General features: G+C 45.6%; 2 long non-coding RNA genes across 2 annotated transcripts in view; one reads left to right on the forward strand and one right to left on the reverse strand.

Moving 5' to 3' along the window:
* LOC145512563 (uncharacterized) overlaps positions 1 to 16,503 on the reverse strand; it is a 106,234-nt gene extending 89,731 nt beyond the window's left edge. The window contains exon 1 of the long non-coding RNA XR_014058612.1: positions 16,354 to 16,503. This is a non-coding gene — a long non-coding RNA (uncharacterized LOC145512563). The remainder of the gene's footprint in view (positions 1 to 16,353) is intronic.
* Positions 16,504 to 16,577: 74 nt separating this feature from the next.
* LOC145515866 (uncharacterized) lies at positions 16,578 to 17,353 on the forward strand. The gene is made up of 2 exons (XR_014061077.1): positions 16,578 to 16,705; positions 16,939 to 17,353. It is a non-coding gene; the product is annotated as an uncharacterized LOC145515866 (long non-coding RNA).
* The last annotated feature ends 873 nt before the right edge of the window (positions 17,354 to 18,226 follow it).

An 18,226-nucleotide genomic window follows, 5' to 3' on the forward strand; every position in this document is an offset into this window, starting at 1 on the left:
TTGTAGTTGTGATTTCCAAGGTTATTACAGGACATAGGAATACTAAGAGACACCCAAATTCTCTTTGCTGCATAGAAGCAACCCTAGTTCCTCATTGATCACCCAACTAACACAATAAGTCCTTCCTTGGCTTCCTGGTCCACGGTGGTCATGGAGAAAAGTAGCCAGAAGATATCTACCACTTATGATTTGGGGGACCTATTCTCACCAAAGGTCACTTTCCTGTCAGATGACCCTTTCTTTCCATACAGCTACCTCATCTAGGTTCCAGTAACTACCCCTTGCCCTTGCTTCTTTATAATGGCAGAATAATGGTGCCCAAATATATTCACGTCTCTAATTCCCTGACCTGTGAGTCTGTTAGTTTATACGGCAAGGGGAGGAGTAAGGTTGCAGGTGGAATTAAGATTGCTAATCATTTGGCTTTAAAATAAGGAGGTTATCCTGGATTATCTAGGTTAGCCCAGTGTGATCACAAGGATCCTTTAAATGTCTGAGAGAGAAGCAGAGTAGCTGGAAGTGGGGAAATGGTATCGTTGGAAAGCCATTGCTGGTGTTGAAGATGGAAGGGGGTTGTGAGCCAAAGAATGTGCAAAAGTCACGGAGCTTCCAGAAAGGACCCCAGCCCCATTAACACCTTGACTTTAGCCCAGTGAGGTCCATTTCACACATTTGACCCCCTAGAAATGTAAGATAATACATTTGTGCTGTTTTAAGCCACTTCACTTTGCAGTAACTTTTTACCACACTAACAAATATACCCCTTAGAGGTGACAATTGTTCCAGGGCACTGCTCCATCCTAGTTGATTTTCTAAACTCCTTAAACCTTTGAAGGTTGTTTAATAAAAGGACTGTTTCCAATTACCCAGTGTGAGTTATTACCCATTTCCTGTTGAGACTCTAAACTGACCCAGAGTCCAAAGCATCACTGTGAGGATTTGAGTACCCTCAGCCACAGGAAGGCTGAGCAAACTTGTCCAGAGAGTTGAGGGGCAGCTGAGGTGTTTTTGCTGAGGTTTCCTAAAGGCACCAGTGAAAAGCATAGCCCTCAAGTGGCCAATGAATCTAAGAGATTCTCTCACCTCCCCTCCTCCAAGTCTCCCCACCTTCCTTCCTGCAATCCCAAAGGAAACAACTCTGGACTAGGAATTCTCATTTATAATCTAGCCTTTACCACTGAGTATCTTTGGAAAGAGCTGCTAGTTTCTCTGGGCCATGATTGCTTCATCTGTTAAACGGTGGGCTTGGAGTCACAGTCCCTCAACAAGTCATTCCATCTCTGACATTATTAATCTGTATAATTTCAGATTACCCTAAAGATCCTATTCTCTCCCCTGTGACCCACAGGACTTCAGGTTTCATTGCCAAGGTCCTCCTGGCCTGTGCTGCAATAACCAGCTTTCCATGGTTAGGAGAACAGGGTGTTGATTTTTTTCACATGTTGCACATGTTCCAGGTCAGAAAGGCTGGGGTAAGGCTGAGGGTGGGAGTTCTGTCTCATGAAGTCATTCAAGAACCCAAACTAGTGGCCACTCTGCCATCTTCAACACAAGGCTTTCACCACTCTTGTGGTTGTTTCCATTTCAGTCAACCAGATGTGGAAAAAGGAGCAAGAGGAGAACTTGTGGGCGTGTTTTGCAAGCCAGGAGAGGCAGTAGGGATATCACTTCTGCTCCCATTCTGGCTTTATAACTCAGTCACACGGCCATACCCAACTGCACAGCAGAGAATATTGCTGACAGCCTGAAAAAAAAAAAGAATCAGTGGATTTTGGTGAACAACTGTGTGTCTCTGCCACAAAAGCTCACACAGAAAGCCTTTATCTCTCAACACCAACTTCTCTGAAGCACCCAGGAACACTTACGCCTCTGGCTCCTGCCTCCCTCTCCGATCCAGTCGAATCTCCTGCCACCAACCCCCTCACTCACCCTGCCCCCATCCCATGGGCCTTCCTTCATTTCCTGAATCCCACCAAGCCCATGCATCACCCCTTCTTTCTGCCTGGAACACTTCTCTCACCAGGGCTGACCCTTCCTTGTCATTTACATCTTGGCTCCTACATCCCCTCCACAGAGACCTTTCCATGACTGTCTTCTGTAACGTTGTCCCCATCTCTAGACACTTCTAAGACACTGTCCTATGGAGAAATATGACTGAGTGTTTCCAGAATTGAAGAAATACACAAAATATCAAGCAACATGGTCAAAGATAAATCCTCACCTCTGCTGGAGATATCAGAGTGCAATTACAGACTATCAGAGAGAAAGAATGACTTGAAAGAACTTCAGAAGTATTACTTCAGCAAAAAAAAAAATGAATCAGAGAAGAGGAATAGAATGCAAGAGGCAGTAGTGGGTCAAAATAGCAACAAAACACGTTAGCAAATCTAATCTTTGATTGATGGTAAGTTATAAACCTATATTGAGAGGTTAAAAGCATACAAGAATTTAAATACTAGGCAACTATGATGTGTAAGTTAGGAAGAAAGATTGCAGAGGGAAATTAAAGCATGCTATATCTTTAGTGGAGGAGAAGAATCATCAGTTTCATTAACTTTTGACTTATATAGAAAAATATAGTTAGGTATGCATGGTTTTAACCTAACCACAAAAAATGGGTATAGAAATAGAAGTTACCACTTCTGATCAATTGAAGAACCAAGAAAACTTTATTAATCCAACAAAAGGCAAGAATGGAGAAAAGAAAAAAAACGTGGGGGAAAAAACCTTGGTAAAGGTAAAAAAACATCCAAATACATCAGGGATTGCAAAAAATGCAAACTAAACTCAACTATTTAAAAATGAGGTGTGTTAGGACTTCCCTGGTGGTACAATGGATAGAAATCCAGGGGCATGGGTTCAACCCTGGTCCGGGAAGATTCCAAATGCCGCAGAGCAACTAAGCCCATGCACCACAACTACTGAGCCTACCCTCTAGAGCCTGTGCTCCTCAACAAGAGAAGCCACTGCAGTGAGAAGCCCGAGCACCTCAACGAAGAGTAGCCTCACTCACCACAACCAGAGAAAGCCCTCAAGCAGCAACAAAGACCCAGCACAACCAAAAATAAATGAATAATAAATTCAATAAAAAAAAAAGAAAAATGAGATGTGTCAGATCAGTTTTTTTTTTTTTTAATTCAGCTCAATGCTGTTTGAAGAGAAAAGACTCTGAAAGGTGCCTCAAAAAGGTTGAAAGAGAAAGCTCATCTATTCTTTTGACATCAACCATGACCTCCAGGGGAGTAACATGCATGGAAACCACACCATCACAGCATTGTTAACCTGCAGCGACAGGTTAACAGGGACAAGTGCACCGTTAGTGAAGGACAAGGCAGGAAAGACCAATGATCCGAAAAGTGGTGAGTCAGTTCAGCTTGTGGTTTCTTTTCTGACCAGAGAGTGTAACCACATGAAAGGTGTTGCTGAGCATGGACAATGGATAATGGTCTGTAAGAAAATGACAAGCACTGGTAAAATCCATCTCCAGCAGCCTGGGAGAAAATTTAGCCCAGCAGTTAGGATACGCTTCCTCTTATCTGTGTATCAACCTTCCACCTGGTTTTAGGAATAACTTAGCAAGATGTTCCCTCTCCGAGCCTATTTCTTCACCCATAGAATAAAGACAGTGATGCCACCTCTCTGAGTTTGGGGAAAGGTTAAATTAGATGACAGTGCCTGGACATGGTTCAGTCAGTTCAGTTGCTCAGTCATGTCCGACTCTTTGCAACCCCATGGACTGCAGCATTCCGGGCCTCCCTGTCCATCACCAACTCCCGGAACTTGCTCAAACTCCTGTCCATCGAGTTGGTGATGCCATGCAACCATCTCATCCTCTGTCATCCCATTCTCCTCCTGCCTTCAATCTTTCCCAGCATCAGGGTCTTTTCCAAGGAGTTGGTTCTTTGCATCAGGTGGCCCAAGTATTGGAGTTTCAGCTTCAGCATCAGTTCTTCCAATGAATATTCAGGACTGATTTCCGCTAGAATGGACTGATTGGATCTCCTTGCAGTCCAAGGGACTCTCAAGAGTCTTCTCCAACACCACAGTTAATTCTTTGGTGCTCAGCTTTCTTTATAGTCCAACTTTACATGTTTATAGTTAGCCTTTGGCATATCCAACTCTATGATACATGGTTAGCCTTTGGTAAACAGCTGTTATTATTGATTACTAAAATAAAGACCTGCTAGCAGACTTCCCTAGTAGTCCAGTGGTTAAGAATCCACCTGCCAATGTGGACCACAAGGGTCCCCGGTACAGGAAGATCCCACGTGTCTCAGGGCAACTAAGCCTTTGCGCCACAGCTACTGAGCCTGTTGTCTAGAGCCTGCAAACTGCAACTACTGAGCGAGCGCACCCTTAAGCCCTTGTTCTGCAACTAGAGAAGCCACTGCAACAAGAAGCCCTCACTCTCTGCAACTAGAGAAAGTCCATGCTCAGCATTGAAGACCCAATGCAGCCAAAAAAAAAAAAAAAAAAGCCTGCTACAGAGTTCCCTAGTAGCCTAGTGGTTAGGACTCCAGGCTTTCACTGGGGTGGCCTGGGTTCAGTCCTTGGCCTGGAAACGGAGATTCCCCAAGCCGTGAGGCGTGGCCATAAAACCTGCTCTAGCATAGTATTGCCACTCCCTGGGGTAAACGCCTCAGGGGCCATCTCAGTTCTGAACCTATTTCTCAACCTTGATGGTCTAGAAGCTCACTTTTTTTTTTTTAATCTCCAGCAAAACTAATCTACAAGAAACTATGTGCAAATAAAGTTTATTTGTTTTTGTAAAAGTGTCAAATGGAGAGTTTCTCCCCAGATTCAAGAAGAAATTACCCTTTCTCCCTCCCTTTCCTTCCCTTACAGAGTTGTGTCCCTGATGCTACTGCTGCTGCTGCTGCTAAGTCGCTTCAGTCGTGTCCGACTCTGTGCGACCCCACAGACGGCAGCCCACCAGGCTCTGCCGTCCCTGGGATTCTCCAGGCAAGAATACTGGAGTGGGTTGCCATTTCCTTCTCCAGTGCATGAAAGGGAAAAGTGAAAGTGAGGTCACTCAGTCGTATCCGACTCTTAGCGACCCCATGGGCTGCAGCCTACCTGGCTCCTCCGTCCATGGGATTTTCCAGGCAAGAGTACTGGAGTGGGGTGCCATTGCCTTCTCCGCCCTGGTGCTACAGGACCACTAAATTCACAGACTCCTTACCTGTCCTCTGCAAGGGGAAGGGTGTGCCCTCTATACCTTGGCTTTTGGTCTCTCCTCTTCCCCTCCATGGAAGCAGCCTTGTGTTAGGATTCACTTCTCCTGTGACAGGGAGATGGATGCCCTAAGTCCCAACCAGTCTGAGCACAAACCCACTCCTGCCTTGTCCCCATTTACCATCCTGATCCCTGCAGACAGAGCTCCTTATTTGTGTGCTGGGGGTTGCCGGGGAGCAGTCAGAAGCACCTACTTGAGCCTAATCTTTACTAGGATTCAGTCATGTCTGGACATGCCAGGACACCCTGCGTCTTCTTTTTATAAGAGATTCAACAGTAAGGACACGAAAGAGCACTGGGCACTACGGGGGAAAGTTAGGAACACAGAACAGGGTCCGCCTGGAAGATTTATTCTCTGGCCTAGACTCACTGCAGAGAGGGCTGGTGCTATTACCAAGATGACCTCCGGAAGATACAGGCAGTTTCCACTGAGTGCTGGTACCCAGTGACCAAGGGCCACACTGAACACCTTGGCGGGATTCTCCCCCACAGAATGTAACTCTGTGGGTCACAAGTCCACAAGACAAAGTGGACACTGACAGCTAAGAAACATGCAAGATGATGTCAATAAGCGTGGTGGGCAGCCTTCCAGATGACCCCAATGGCCCCTGTCTCTTGGTATCACATCCTTGTCCTTTTCCACATGTGTCATTGTTGAACCATAGGACCGAAAGCATACAGATAGGAACAGAGTAAAGGGAGAAAAAGCAAGTGATTAAATCGTTAGTCCCACTAAGGGATCGTAAGCAGAGAAAAAAGCATGGTAGACGCCTGTAAGTTAAAGAGCACTCAAGAAGGCAGGTTTGTTTAACCACAAAACCAAGCAGACTTTCTTCTCAGCAAAACCATGCAACAGAAGCATGAAGACATGCTCCAGAATAATAAAAGAATGGTGGACTGAGACCCATATCCCACCCAGTGAGGTCAGTAAGTTTATGATTCCTAGGACATGCTCCTCTGTGCTCACTAAAAACAAAACTTAAGGAAAAGGTAACTTTATACTGAAACCTGAGATGATTTACCATATTTTAATATATGTTACTGCCTTTTTACTCATTTCCATTGCACCATGACAGTCCCAGTTTGATCATGTAGGGACAAGAAAACTCCCCCACCCAACATGGAGGAAAAGCTGATGATGGAAGGAGGATATCTACTCAAAAAATCAGGAAGAAGGTGATCTTCTCTACCTCTCCACTCTTCCTTTGATTGTAAAACTGTAGCCCACTAAGCTCTGGGTGTGGCATTCCCTTGCCCACCTGCCTGTAAAGCTCACAAGTGTCCTATTCTAATAAGCCACTTCTTATCTATCACTCTGCCCCTCGCTGAATTCTTTCTTCACTGAGACATAAAGAACTGGGGTTCCTTGGAGCCCCCCAAGATGCATTTCTGCAGCTTCAATATGGCAGGAGTCATGGCATGCCACTTTCAAGGCTTGGCCATGAAAGACCAAGATCATGGCTTCTCCCTGGCACCCTCAGATACCCGCTCAAGAGAAAAGCCGTTGCTTGCCTTGAATAGCCCTGTGGAGAAGCCTGCTTGGTGAGAAACTGAGGCTCAGCCATATAAGTGAAACTTCTGGAGGTGGATCCACCAGCCCCAGTCAAGCCCAGTCCTGGCCAGCTTCTCTACTGCAACCTCACAGGAGATCCTGAGCCATCAGCTAAGCCAGTCCTAGATTCCTGATCCTCAGAAACTGTATGAGATAATAAATATTGGCTGTTTTAAGCTACTGTAGCAATAGGTAATAAAATAAGATTCTTCTAGCACAATTATAAACAAATGGAGTTAAATGTAGTAAATCCGACTATGTAAATATGGACAAAATTCCTTATGTAGTGGAAAGTAAATGTTTAATAATACTGAGATATATTTACTATCACGGTGGGAGGAAAGTGTATTACCTGAGGATTTATGAGATTTCTTTGGAGAACGCTGATATTTTCTCCCTCCCTCATCTCCAGGGAGAGGATAGAAAGCTTCTTTCCAATGTAAACGTATTGAGAGCGGGTTTCCAGGGGACGCTGGAGAGCCTGGTGTGCATTCTCTGCAGTTGGAGGGGATCCGAGACTCCTGTCTAACCCGGGCCTGAGAAAGTGGAAGCTGCCTGTGACCACAGGACAGGGGACCTGCATTGCCAGGGTTTTTTGGAGGGTTGAGGATTTTCCATGGGGTGTTTGCCACTCAGCAGAGGGGAAACCAGGCTGGAACCATTGTAAGAGCTTCCCAAGAAGACCAGGTGGAGAGTGAAGAGACCTCAATCGTTGGTGTACCAGTGACCACCGGATCCAGGGGAGGGAGGGGTAGGTGGAGGCAGAAGCCAGAGGAGGTGGAAGAGGAGGAGAAGTCTCACGGTGTGAAGTGTTGGTTATTGTCTTGGTTGGACACTTACATTTTTTTATTATGAGGATGTTTGAGCATACAAAAAGATCCATCACCTAGATTTAATGACTATTAAGATTTGTATATTTGCCTCATTGTTTTTCCTAAGGTGTTTTGGGGTAGATTGAAGACTTCTGGGATTCCCTCCACTTCTGTGGATACTTGAGGCTGCTTCTGCAGAGAACTGGGGCACTTTCTTGCAATCACAGCAATGCTGTCATACCTAGTGGGGTTAATGGTGATCCTCTGGAGTCCCTTGGTGCCTCCTGACCCATATATAGTTTCCTTACCTGTCTCCTAGATGCCTTTTATTTTATATATATGTGTGTTTGTGTGTGTATACATATGCATATATGTAGTTGGTTTATTGACACACAGAAAGATAAACTAGAAATTTTTCTAAGCTGAGGTTGCTATTTGTGACTCAAAGTGACACAATATTGTACCCAAAGAAGGAGCAGAATTCCATTTATGGGTGGAGGAATTTTATCACTCCTGAGTAAACCTGAAAGAAATGACAGAAAACAAGAGGGAAATGTGTATTTCATAATTTCCCAAAAAAACAGAAGTTCGCATTTTGTGAAGGTACAGACAGTGACAGAAAGATACTCTAATAGATTTATTCACATCTTGGTAACCCAGATGTTCAGACACTGCACAGGCGTCACACACATTGCTGATATGAGTGTAAGTTGATACAAACACTCTGCAGGGTGATGTGCCAGTATCCATCAACATTTCAAAAGCATACGCTCTTTGATCCAGCAATCTCTCTCCTAGAATTTATTCTCTACATATTCTTGCCATGTGAAATGACTGAGTAAAGGATATGCTTTGCAGCATTGTTTGCAGAAGATTGGAAACAATCTTCAAAGTCCATCAGTGAGGGATTATATATATAAAGTCATGTATATGTAAAGGTATGCAAATAGATATAATTATATAACTTATATATACCTATGTATTTATATAACTGTACATTATAATATTACAATATCAATATTGAATTTCTATATACCATAGGTATTTATATTTACAGAGATGCATTATATGTGGTATATATTATTATATATATTATATATATGGTATAGTGTTCCAGAACAGGAATACTGTAGAATGCTCTAGGCCAGCAGAAAGAATGAGACTAGATATACGGGTGGACTGTCAGGGTCAGGTGGAGGGGCTGGGTGCATGTGCTGGTATCATAGCACCACTTGCCCTCCTCACCCATCCTCCACCTTCTGGTCCCCCTCTCTGCCCCCTTTCTACAGAGTGACCTCTGTAAACAACATGGACAGACTCCCTGCGTCTCTGGCGCAGGTTGGGTTCAACCCTGGGGGCACAGGGAGGGAGGAGAGCATGAGCCAAGGCTTTCGGCCCTGCCTCCTCCCTGGGTTGCTCCAGCTGGCTTTGTCACTCACCCTGAGTCACTGAGCCTAACTGTTGCTGGCCCTGGTTACTGCACCTCCCTGGGCTTCTCCTAGGTCCTGCCCACACTTTTATAAGCAGGCCATTCGTTAAACTCAACTCATATGACTCATGTTATGTGTGCCACCTGTGTTCTGTCAGGACTCTGATACAGTACTTAGCACTTATGTAAAAAAAATTTTGCAAGTTGGGGAGATTGGGGGGCATGCACTTGTGTATGCTAACAGCTCTGGAAAGCTGCACAGAAACTGCTAATGGTGGTGCCTCTAGGAAGTGGTGGCTTGGGTCGGGGAGCAGGATAGAGGGAAATTATCTTATTGTATACTTTTTTTTTTTCCTTCTGAATTTTGTACTATAAGCATGTATTACTCAAAAAATAATTTTTGTGAATTTTTTAAAATGAATTTGACATGTAAAATTGCAGGTGTAAGGTGTGCACTGTACTACTCTGATACATTTATATATTGTAACATGACTGTGATGTAGCACTAATGATCACATTACATAATTATAGCATTATAATATCATATTGTCTATTCATTATACTGTGCATTAGATCTCTATGGCTTGTTTACTAGCTGTTTTAAGTTTGTACCCCTAAACACCCTCACTCTGGGGCTTCTCTGTTGGCTCAGTGGTAAGAATCCATCTGCCAATGCAGGAGACATGGGTTCGATCCCTAATCCAGGAAGATCCCACGTGCCTCTGAACAACTAAGCCTGTGCTCCACAGCAAGAGAAGCCACCGAAATGAGAAGCCGGAGCACCACAACTAGAGAGTAGCCACTGTTCGGTGCGACTAGAAATAAGCCCGGGTGCCAACAAAGACCTAGTGCAGCCAAAATTAAAATAAAAACCCACCCTCACCCTTAGCATCCCCCATCCCCCAGTCACCACCATTTACTCTCTGTTTTTTTTTTTCTGGTTTAACTTTCTTAGATGTCACATGTAAGTGATGTTATGTAGTACCTGTCTCTGCCTGACTTATCTCACTTAGCATAACATACTCGGAGTCCATCCACGTTGTCACAAATAAATGGGAGGATACCTTCCTTTCTCATGGCTGAATATCAAAATAAATTTTAATTTTTTAGAAGATAATTTAAAAAAGAAAGACTGCAGAGGGGCAAGGTGCCAGAAGGCATCACATACAGCTGTCCCTGCTCACCTAGAGCCTTCCTTCTGTAGGAGTGGCTGCCTCTGCTGGCAGATACTCCAAGCTGCCAACTAAATAAAGAAGAAAGGAAGGGAAAGAAGAAGGGAAGGAGGGAGGGAAGGAGGGAGGGAAGGAGACATAGTTAGCAGGCTTCTTCCACTATATACTACAGACAAGAGGTGTAATATTTTAAGAAAAATTAACACATTAACTCTTAACGCATTTTCTGACGCTTATTGGAAGGCAAGAGGTTCAAGACAAGGGCAGGAATTTCCCAACCCCCATCAGCATGTATGTTGGCCACACCTTGTCCACCCCATGTGGAGGTCAGAGTCATAGTGACCAGGACAGAGTCTGCTTGGGACATTCAAGTAAGCCCACTCTTCAGTCCCTCTCTGACTTCCCTGCCATCCCCTCTACCAGCCTTGGTCTCTCTGAATCATAGCGACAGAGCAGGGCGTCAGGCCGGGAGGCCCCGTCCACCTGCTCTGGGCAGGGTTCCTCCTCCTCCCACTCCTCCACTGTGGCCTGCCCTTTACTCAGCAAGTCTCTATTTTTATCACGCTCATTATACTGCAGGGCTCTTCATTTTCATCTCATTGTTGGTGGAGTCATCCGGAGACTTTGTCACCCAGGAGACAGGGAGGCAGGCTGCACTCTCTGCTCCTCTTTGGGTGTGGCTAAGTCATCATCTGACAGTGCACAGTGGGCTGTCTTTTCTGGTTGTAGGATGACCGCCAGAGCCATCGGCTGTTCCAGCTCTTCCTCTTTCCAGAATGTCTGGTTCAATTGAGGTTCCCTGCATTGGTCCTTCCCTGCTTATCCAGAAGAGGAGAAACTTATCTATATTTTATAGGCAGATATATAATTGATAGAGAAAACAGAACATCCATACAAGCCCTAGGTGTGAATCCTTTAGAGGAGAAAAATGTCTAGAGGTAACTGACTGCAGTATTAGGAGCATGTGGAATAGAAACACGCCTGCCCTGAAGAACAGGTGTCTCTGCCACTTCCGAGGGCTGGGGCTAAAAGAGGAGTTCCCAAAGCACATTTGCATAAAGACTCCTGGTACTTTTGCCCCAGACTGCACTACAGCAACTGGAAAAAGATTAGGATCTCAAGGAGGTGACCACAGGGAAAGGGAGGGAGTGAGGCACTGCTGTTGAGAGGAACTGGTGCTCTGCCTCTGTTCCCAGCACGGTTTCTATCTGAGGGTCCTGCCCCCAGTCTCTCCCTCACACTATGCTCTCCTGTGGCAGGGACAGAGGGCCCCAAGCCCTCACACCTGTACCTTTCCTCATGCGGCACCTCTGCTGGAGCTGCTCCTTCTCATCCTTTGAAACTCCCACCACAAATGTCACTTTAGGGAATCCTTCTGGGGACCCTGCCCGCTGCCCCTCAGGCAGAGTTAAACACGCTTTCCTCTGAAATTTCTTGTTCCAGGATTGTTATGGTTGTCCACGGCCTGATTCTCCCACTGCTTTTGTATCGCCAGACTTTGCTGGGTGCCTGATGCACAGGACACAGATTTGTTGAATAGTACTGGACCCAGAATGATAATTAGAGATGATTATGTAAAGGGCCTGACGACTGATGGCTTGCTTTGTGCCAGGCACTGTGCTGAGAACTTCACAGGCACGCTCCCCCTTAATCCTCACCACCATCCAAGAGGTGGGTGCTATTACTCCCCATTCTGCAGAGGGAGAGACTAGAAGAGGGTAAGTAACACAGTCAAGACCACGCAGGTAGAAACTGATAGAAATTCAACTTCAATCCAAGTGTGTCTGATTCCATAGCATCTGCTCATTTCTTAAGCTTTTGAAACTCAGAAATAATACCTGAATGTGGTAAGGAATAAAAAGAATCCAAACTCCATTAAAGGATAAAAAGTAAGCCATTCTCCTACCTGGATCAACAGTCCCATTCCCCCAACCAGCTGCTCTTGTCAACTTTCTTTTCCTTCCAAAAACAGTCTCTGCATACACCCCTCTATGGATTTGCTCTCACTGTACACACAGTAGCACACTCTATACACTGTGCTACACACTTGCTTTTTTCCCTCTCGATTTTTATCTTGGGGATTGTTCCATTATCAGTAGTTACAAATCTATGACCATTTTTTTAAAAAAAAAACAGATACCAAGTAGTCCATGAATGGATATACCATAACTTATTTAATCATCCCCTGTTAATGACGCTGTGTTGATGGACATTTAGGTGGTTTCCTGCCTTTTGCTATTGTACATGGGGCTATAAAGTGTATTCTTGTCCATAAGTATCAACGCAAGTTACATTACTTTACATATGAATTGTTGGTCCTTCTGGAATTTTTGGCAAAGCGAATGGGGTAGAGACCCAGTACCGATGTTGACCATTTCACTCTACTATGGTCAGTTATCTCACCTGAGATATAGTAGGTGCTTGTAAATGGTTATCATGATAATTACAGCAGCATCCACTGGAGTCTGCCATCAAGGTATGTTTATTGAATCTACGAGCATGCAGTTAATTGACATGACGCATTAAGGATGGCTACCTGGAAGCCTTGTAACTGTCAGAATGACTAAGTCCTAATAGTCACTTTCACCCATCAGAATAAATGAGTTTGCAAAACTTCCTAAGAGCAGGTTTTGGCATGAGGAGAGGCGAAAGACATCACATAGGTACAGTGACGGGATGCACCAAACAATGATGACCCAGGAAAAGAAGCTTCTGATGACAAATTCTGGGTGAATTGACTGAGACATTTCTCATGGAATGGTTCGGAAGGACCACTGCAGGCTAAGTGGGTCAGCTGAGGGCTGGAGGGAATGGAGGTGTGTTCTCATGCTAAGTGAGGTGATGAGCAAAGAAGCAAGGCCACCAGGAGTCAGATCAGAGTGCTAAACGCAGAACTGATCCTTTGGTTATGTGAGAACATACAGGGCTTATGATGGGCAGTTAGAGGCTTGTGATCTGTGCTTGGTGGATAGAAGATGGATAATGCCATGAGAGAGAAAGGTAATGCCGTCAACCATAAAGACTGGCTGAGGGAGATGGTCTCTTATCCAAGATGGAGGAAGGTGTTGATCCCACCAGCTGGGGATCCCCGGGAGATGCAGATGAATTGTCCCGGGGTAGGATAGCCACTCTCCAGACAAAATAGCCACTTCCTACACAGTGGAAGAGTAGGCCAGGGGCTGCTCCTCAGCACTGGAGTTGATGGAAATAAGCAAAGCCCCTGCTGGACAGATGCGGGAGCATCTACAGAGAAAGGCAGGAGGAGAAGGGGATGACAGAGAATGAGATGGTTGGATGGCATCACTGATTCAATGGACACGAGTTTGAGCAAACTCCAGAAGATAGTGAAGGACAAGGAAGGCTGGCATACCGCAGTCCATGGGGTTGCAAAGAGTTGGACATGATTTAGTGACTGAACTAAGTCATGTTCCCAAGCACTGTATGAGGACTTGGTAATAAGACATCCAAATAACAGCTGAAACCTACCATAAACCAGGCCCAGGTGTTAATTCATCTAATTCTCATCCCAGCCTTCCAAGTTTATACCCATTTTGCACATGAGAAAACTGAGTCATGCAGAGCTTGACCCTCCAGAACTGGAGTCACGCAACTTGCATCTACTATCAAAAGTTGGTTATGAATTTAGTCCTGACAGTTGCTCTTAGAGACCATCTGCTGTCTATCCCCTAAGATGTAGCCTTCACAAGGATAGCTCCCAATAGGACAAGCAAGACTTAAGTCATGTCTGTGACTTTCCTAAGCCCCTCCAGGAGCAGAGAGACCTCAGGACCGCTCTGTTCCTCCCAGCCCCTCGGGATGAGGCCTGGTGTAGAGACACAAGCTGATTCTCTGAATAACCCAACCATGGAATAGTGGGAGTAAGAATGCTGGGCTGGGAGTGAGGAAGCCCAGGGCCAGGGGACAGATACAATGGAGAGAGAGCCTGGGAGGAAGGAAGGAAGGAAGTAGATGGGCGATGCTTCTGAGCCATCTCGGAAAAGTAGCCAGTTCTGGGCTGAACACAGAGGTCATGGGACCCGCATGTGTCTGGTAGGCTCCAGCAGGAGTCAAGCAAGTGCCCAGGACAAGCAGGGAGGGTGTGGCCAGCCTCAGGCATCATACCACAAACACCTCACCATCAGCAATGCCAGGATGCCTCAACATGGGAATCTGAGAGCTTCATGTCAACTTGGCAGCAAGTTGTCTCCACCATGCTGGGAGGGGTGGGGTGGTTTCTACAGAGAAGCACTTGTTTAGTCCTGAGACATCTCCTTGGGTGTGCTGTTTTCCCCTTCTCATCCCCACCCCCCACCCAGAGCCAGACAGATCTGCTCTGCTCTGGCTTTGTCACAGCTTCAGACACATACGAACTGGCCTGGCTGGGGATAAACACAGCATGGAGTCAATAAAAGAATGAGGCTGACTGCCTTCAGTAGCCCCAAACCTCAGCACCACCAGCTGCAGGCCCACCATCACACCCATCCCTTGCTCACTGCTTACAGAGAAGAAGGCAGTGAAGAGTCAAGCTGTCCCCTTTCATCAACCACACTTGTGACAATCATAATGTCCCCAGGCCTCCGTCCTTGCTGTGGTCCGCGAGGTACTTTGAGCTGTCCTTCCAGCCCCCACAGGTTGTCATGGTGCCTGCTGCTCAGACTTTTCATTGGACAGAGCTGTGCAGACTGTCTCCATGGCAATAAAAAGGATCTGTGGAGAAACGACGCTGGCCTTGGAAATTAACTCACAGGAACACTCCTGGGAAATAAGCTCCTCTTAGGGGGTCAGGAGACATTCTCTTCCTGAAGACACAGTTTCTCAGCCATTTCACTGGCCTGGGGAGCCTGGCTCTGTAATGGCCGTGCCACCATCCTTGTCTACTCTCCAGCCACAGAGGATGGCAGCTCCAGGTTTCTGGCAGCACCAGTAAAAACTGCAAGTCAGGGGACTTCCCTGGTGGTCCAGTGGCTAAAACTGTTCACTACCAATGCAGGAGCCCTGGGTTCAACACCTTGGCAGGAAACTAGATCCCACGTGCCAAAACTAAAGATTCTGTGTGCCTCAACTAAGACCTGGTGTAGCTAAATAAATAAATGTTAGGGGGAAAAAAACCCTGCAAGTCAGGAGAGTATGGTTGAGATACAGAACAACTTTGCCCTTCTTAGGGTCCACAGGTAGCATCCCTGCTCACTCCCACTTCTCCTGGGTTGCACCCCTTCATCCTCCCCACATGACAGGACCTGGGTTCTCCCTGCTAAGATATGAGCTGATACAACTGGAGACACTCTCTCCCCTCCGCCCAGATACCTGTGTGTTATCCCAGAATCTTTGATAACAAAACAAACAGATCTCTGCTGGTCCACTCCGGTCTTTCTCTGCCCTGTGTCTGCATCTTTCTCTTCTGCCTTTCATACCAAGAATCTTGGCTTTTGCACTGTTCAGGTTCACAGTCCAACAGGGAGGGCACTAGCGTTCTTTGAAATACCTAGTCCCTTTCAAAGCCAACACTCGCCCACCTGGAATCGAGCTAAGCTAGATTGAAATGGCCTACATCAGGTCCCTAACACCTTATCTCTCCCCAACACTACCTGCTTTCACAGAAGGATCAGACGCCGATTCACACTTGAAGGTGACTAATAACAGACTAAAGTGTATCATCTCAGGGAGATCAGAAGTTGAATTGTGAGGAATGAGTTCCTATGTGGAATTTTAGGATTTTCAAGGAAGATTTTCAAAGAGTAGAGTTTGGACTTCACTCTTAGAAAGGAAAAGAGAGAAACTATATGGATTTTCTTGTCTCCAAAGCATTTCTTTGTACTTGGTGACTCGTCTGGATGATAAAGGAAATTTGTTTTGTCTTACCTGCTATCTGTAAAGCAAAAAAAAGTGATTTCTTATAAAATCTTGCCGCACTGGGGACTACCCTGGTGGTCCAGTGATTAAGACTTCTAGCTTCAATGCAGAGGGCGCAGATTCCATCCCTGATTGGGGAACTAAGATCCCACATGCCACACGGTGTGGACAAAATATAAAAATTTAAAAATAATCCTGCCACACTTAAGCTAGGCATGGTATCACCGTGGAGGACTTCACCTCCACTGTCTAGTGTGATGATGTCCTTCCCAGCAGTCCAGAGCACCGCCTTGTACCCCTCACCTCTGATAGAGCAGCCAACAGTGAGCTTGGTCAGGCTCTGGTAAGGGCACTCTTCCTGGCTTGCAGCTGGCCATCTTCTCATTGTGTCCTCACATGTCAGAGAGAAAAAGAGATCTCATATCTCTTTTATAAGAGCACTAATTCCACCATGAAGGGCCCACCTTTGTGACCTCATCTAACCCAGATTGCCTCCCAAAGGCCCAATCTCCAAGCATCATCACATTGGGGTAAGAGTTCTAACACATGACTACTGGGGGAGGCACACAAACCTTCCACCCATAGCACTCCCTGTTCAAACCCAGAAGCTCCTGCCTTGGAAAAGAGAACTTCTTGGGCAACATCAGTGCAAGAGGTAACGGGCCAAGAGAACCTGGCACTGGACTTTCTTGAGATAAGCTCAGAATGAGGATCAGGAACCTGATTCAGGGACCATTTTTCCTAAACAGCCCATCACATTGTCAAGCTCCTTACCCTCCATGGGACTGTTTCCTCATCTGTAAAATGATAGAGGAGAGGAAAGGTGGGGTAAACCAGATCTTTTGTATGACGTTTTCTAATTCTATCTTCCTTGATTCTGGGGTACAGATGTTGCCAAGGCATGTGATGAGCAGGTTTCAACCTCTTTTGGAAAAGATAAGAGACCAGGTGCACTGGAGAGAAATCAGCAAATTTGGCAAGAAAAATGCAGCCTCCATGACAAGCCAGTGGCTTGGGTTTTATAAATCCTCAGGGAGCCACACCTCCTCACACCTGCTTCAGTTCTTAACTACCAACAAGTGAAGAAAGGCAGGAAGGACACTGAAATGTTTGACGTGGAGTTAGATGATGAACTTCAGGAGGATGGAGAAGAAAAGAAAGGAGTTAGAGGAGAATTACAAACACAGATCCATCTAATGTGGGCTGTTGGGGTCTGTTTTGAAGTTGGTTGGTGGGGGTGATGGTTTCTTTTGCTTGGCACCCCATACTCCTTCCTGGTGCCTATTAAAAGGAGCCAACTGTACTCTCAATAAGCTGTTTAATTGGCCAATGGGACCATGTGCTTTAGATGATAAAATCTGACCCAGGACACTCAAGACCCAAAATGCCCAGTACACTGGTCAGGATTCCTGTCAAGGTATCCAGTTACTAGCCCCAAGCCCTCCCATCTCAGTCCCATACCTGGAGTACGTCAGGTCACGAAGGCCCTAGCCTCACCATCAACATCTTTTGTCAATTGTCTCCAGAAACTGGGTCACCAGAAATGAGACAAAAGGGAGCTCTGTCTTCCTCCCCTCCCAGGTCCTCACATTCAAAACTATCCTGATTTTTACTCAGGGAAAAGTAAAGGGAATTGTTACCATGTAAATTTCACTGTACTAAATGTTGCATTTAAATGATTCTGGGTTTTTTTGACAAGTTGTTCAACAGCATTCAGTTGTTGAAAGACCCCAGCCCAGCTCTCTTTGTATGTAATGAGTTTATTCAGACCTTCCTCTCTCATCTTCCTTCCCTGCCTCCTCATTCTTTTTTTTCCTTTTTTAACTTATTTATTTTTAACTGAAGGATAATTGCTTTACAGTATTGTATTGGTTTCTACCAAACATCAACATGAATCAGCCATAGGTTTATCCATGTCCCCTCCCACTTGAACATCCCTCCCACCTCCCTCCCCATCCCACTTGTCTAGGTTGTTACTGAGCCCTGGTTTGAGTTTCCTGAGTCATACAGCAAATTCCCACTATCTATTTTACACATGGTAATATATGTTTCCATGTAATTTTCTCCATTCATCCTACCCTCTCCTTCTTCCTCACAGCCCAAGCCATGTCCATAAGTCTGTTCTCAATGTCTGTGTCTCCATTGCTACTCTGCAAATATCTCCTCAACCTTTTAA

This window comes from Giraffa tippelskirchi, chromosome 7, assembly GCF_054371585.1.
Source record: "Giraffa tippelskirchi isolate mGirTip1 chromosome 7, T2T-mGirTip1v1.2.pri, whole genome shotgun sequence".
NCBI classification, from domain to species: Eukaryota; Metazoa; Chordata; class Mammalia; order Artiodactyla; family Giraffidae; genus Giraffa; species Giraffa tippelskirchi.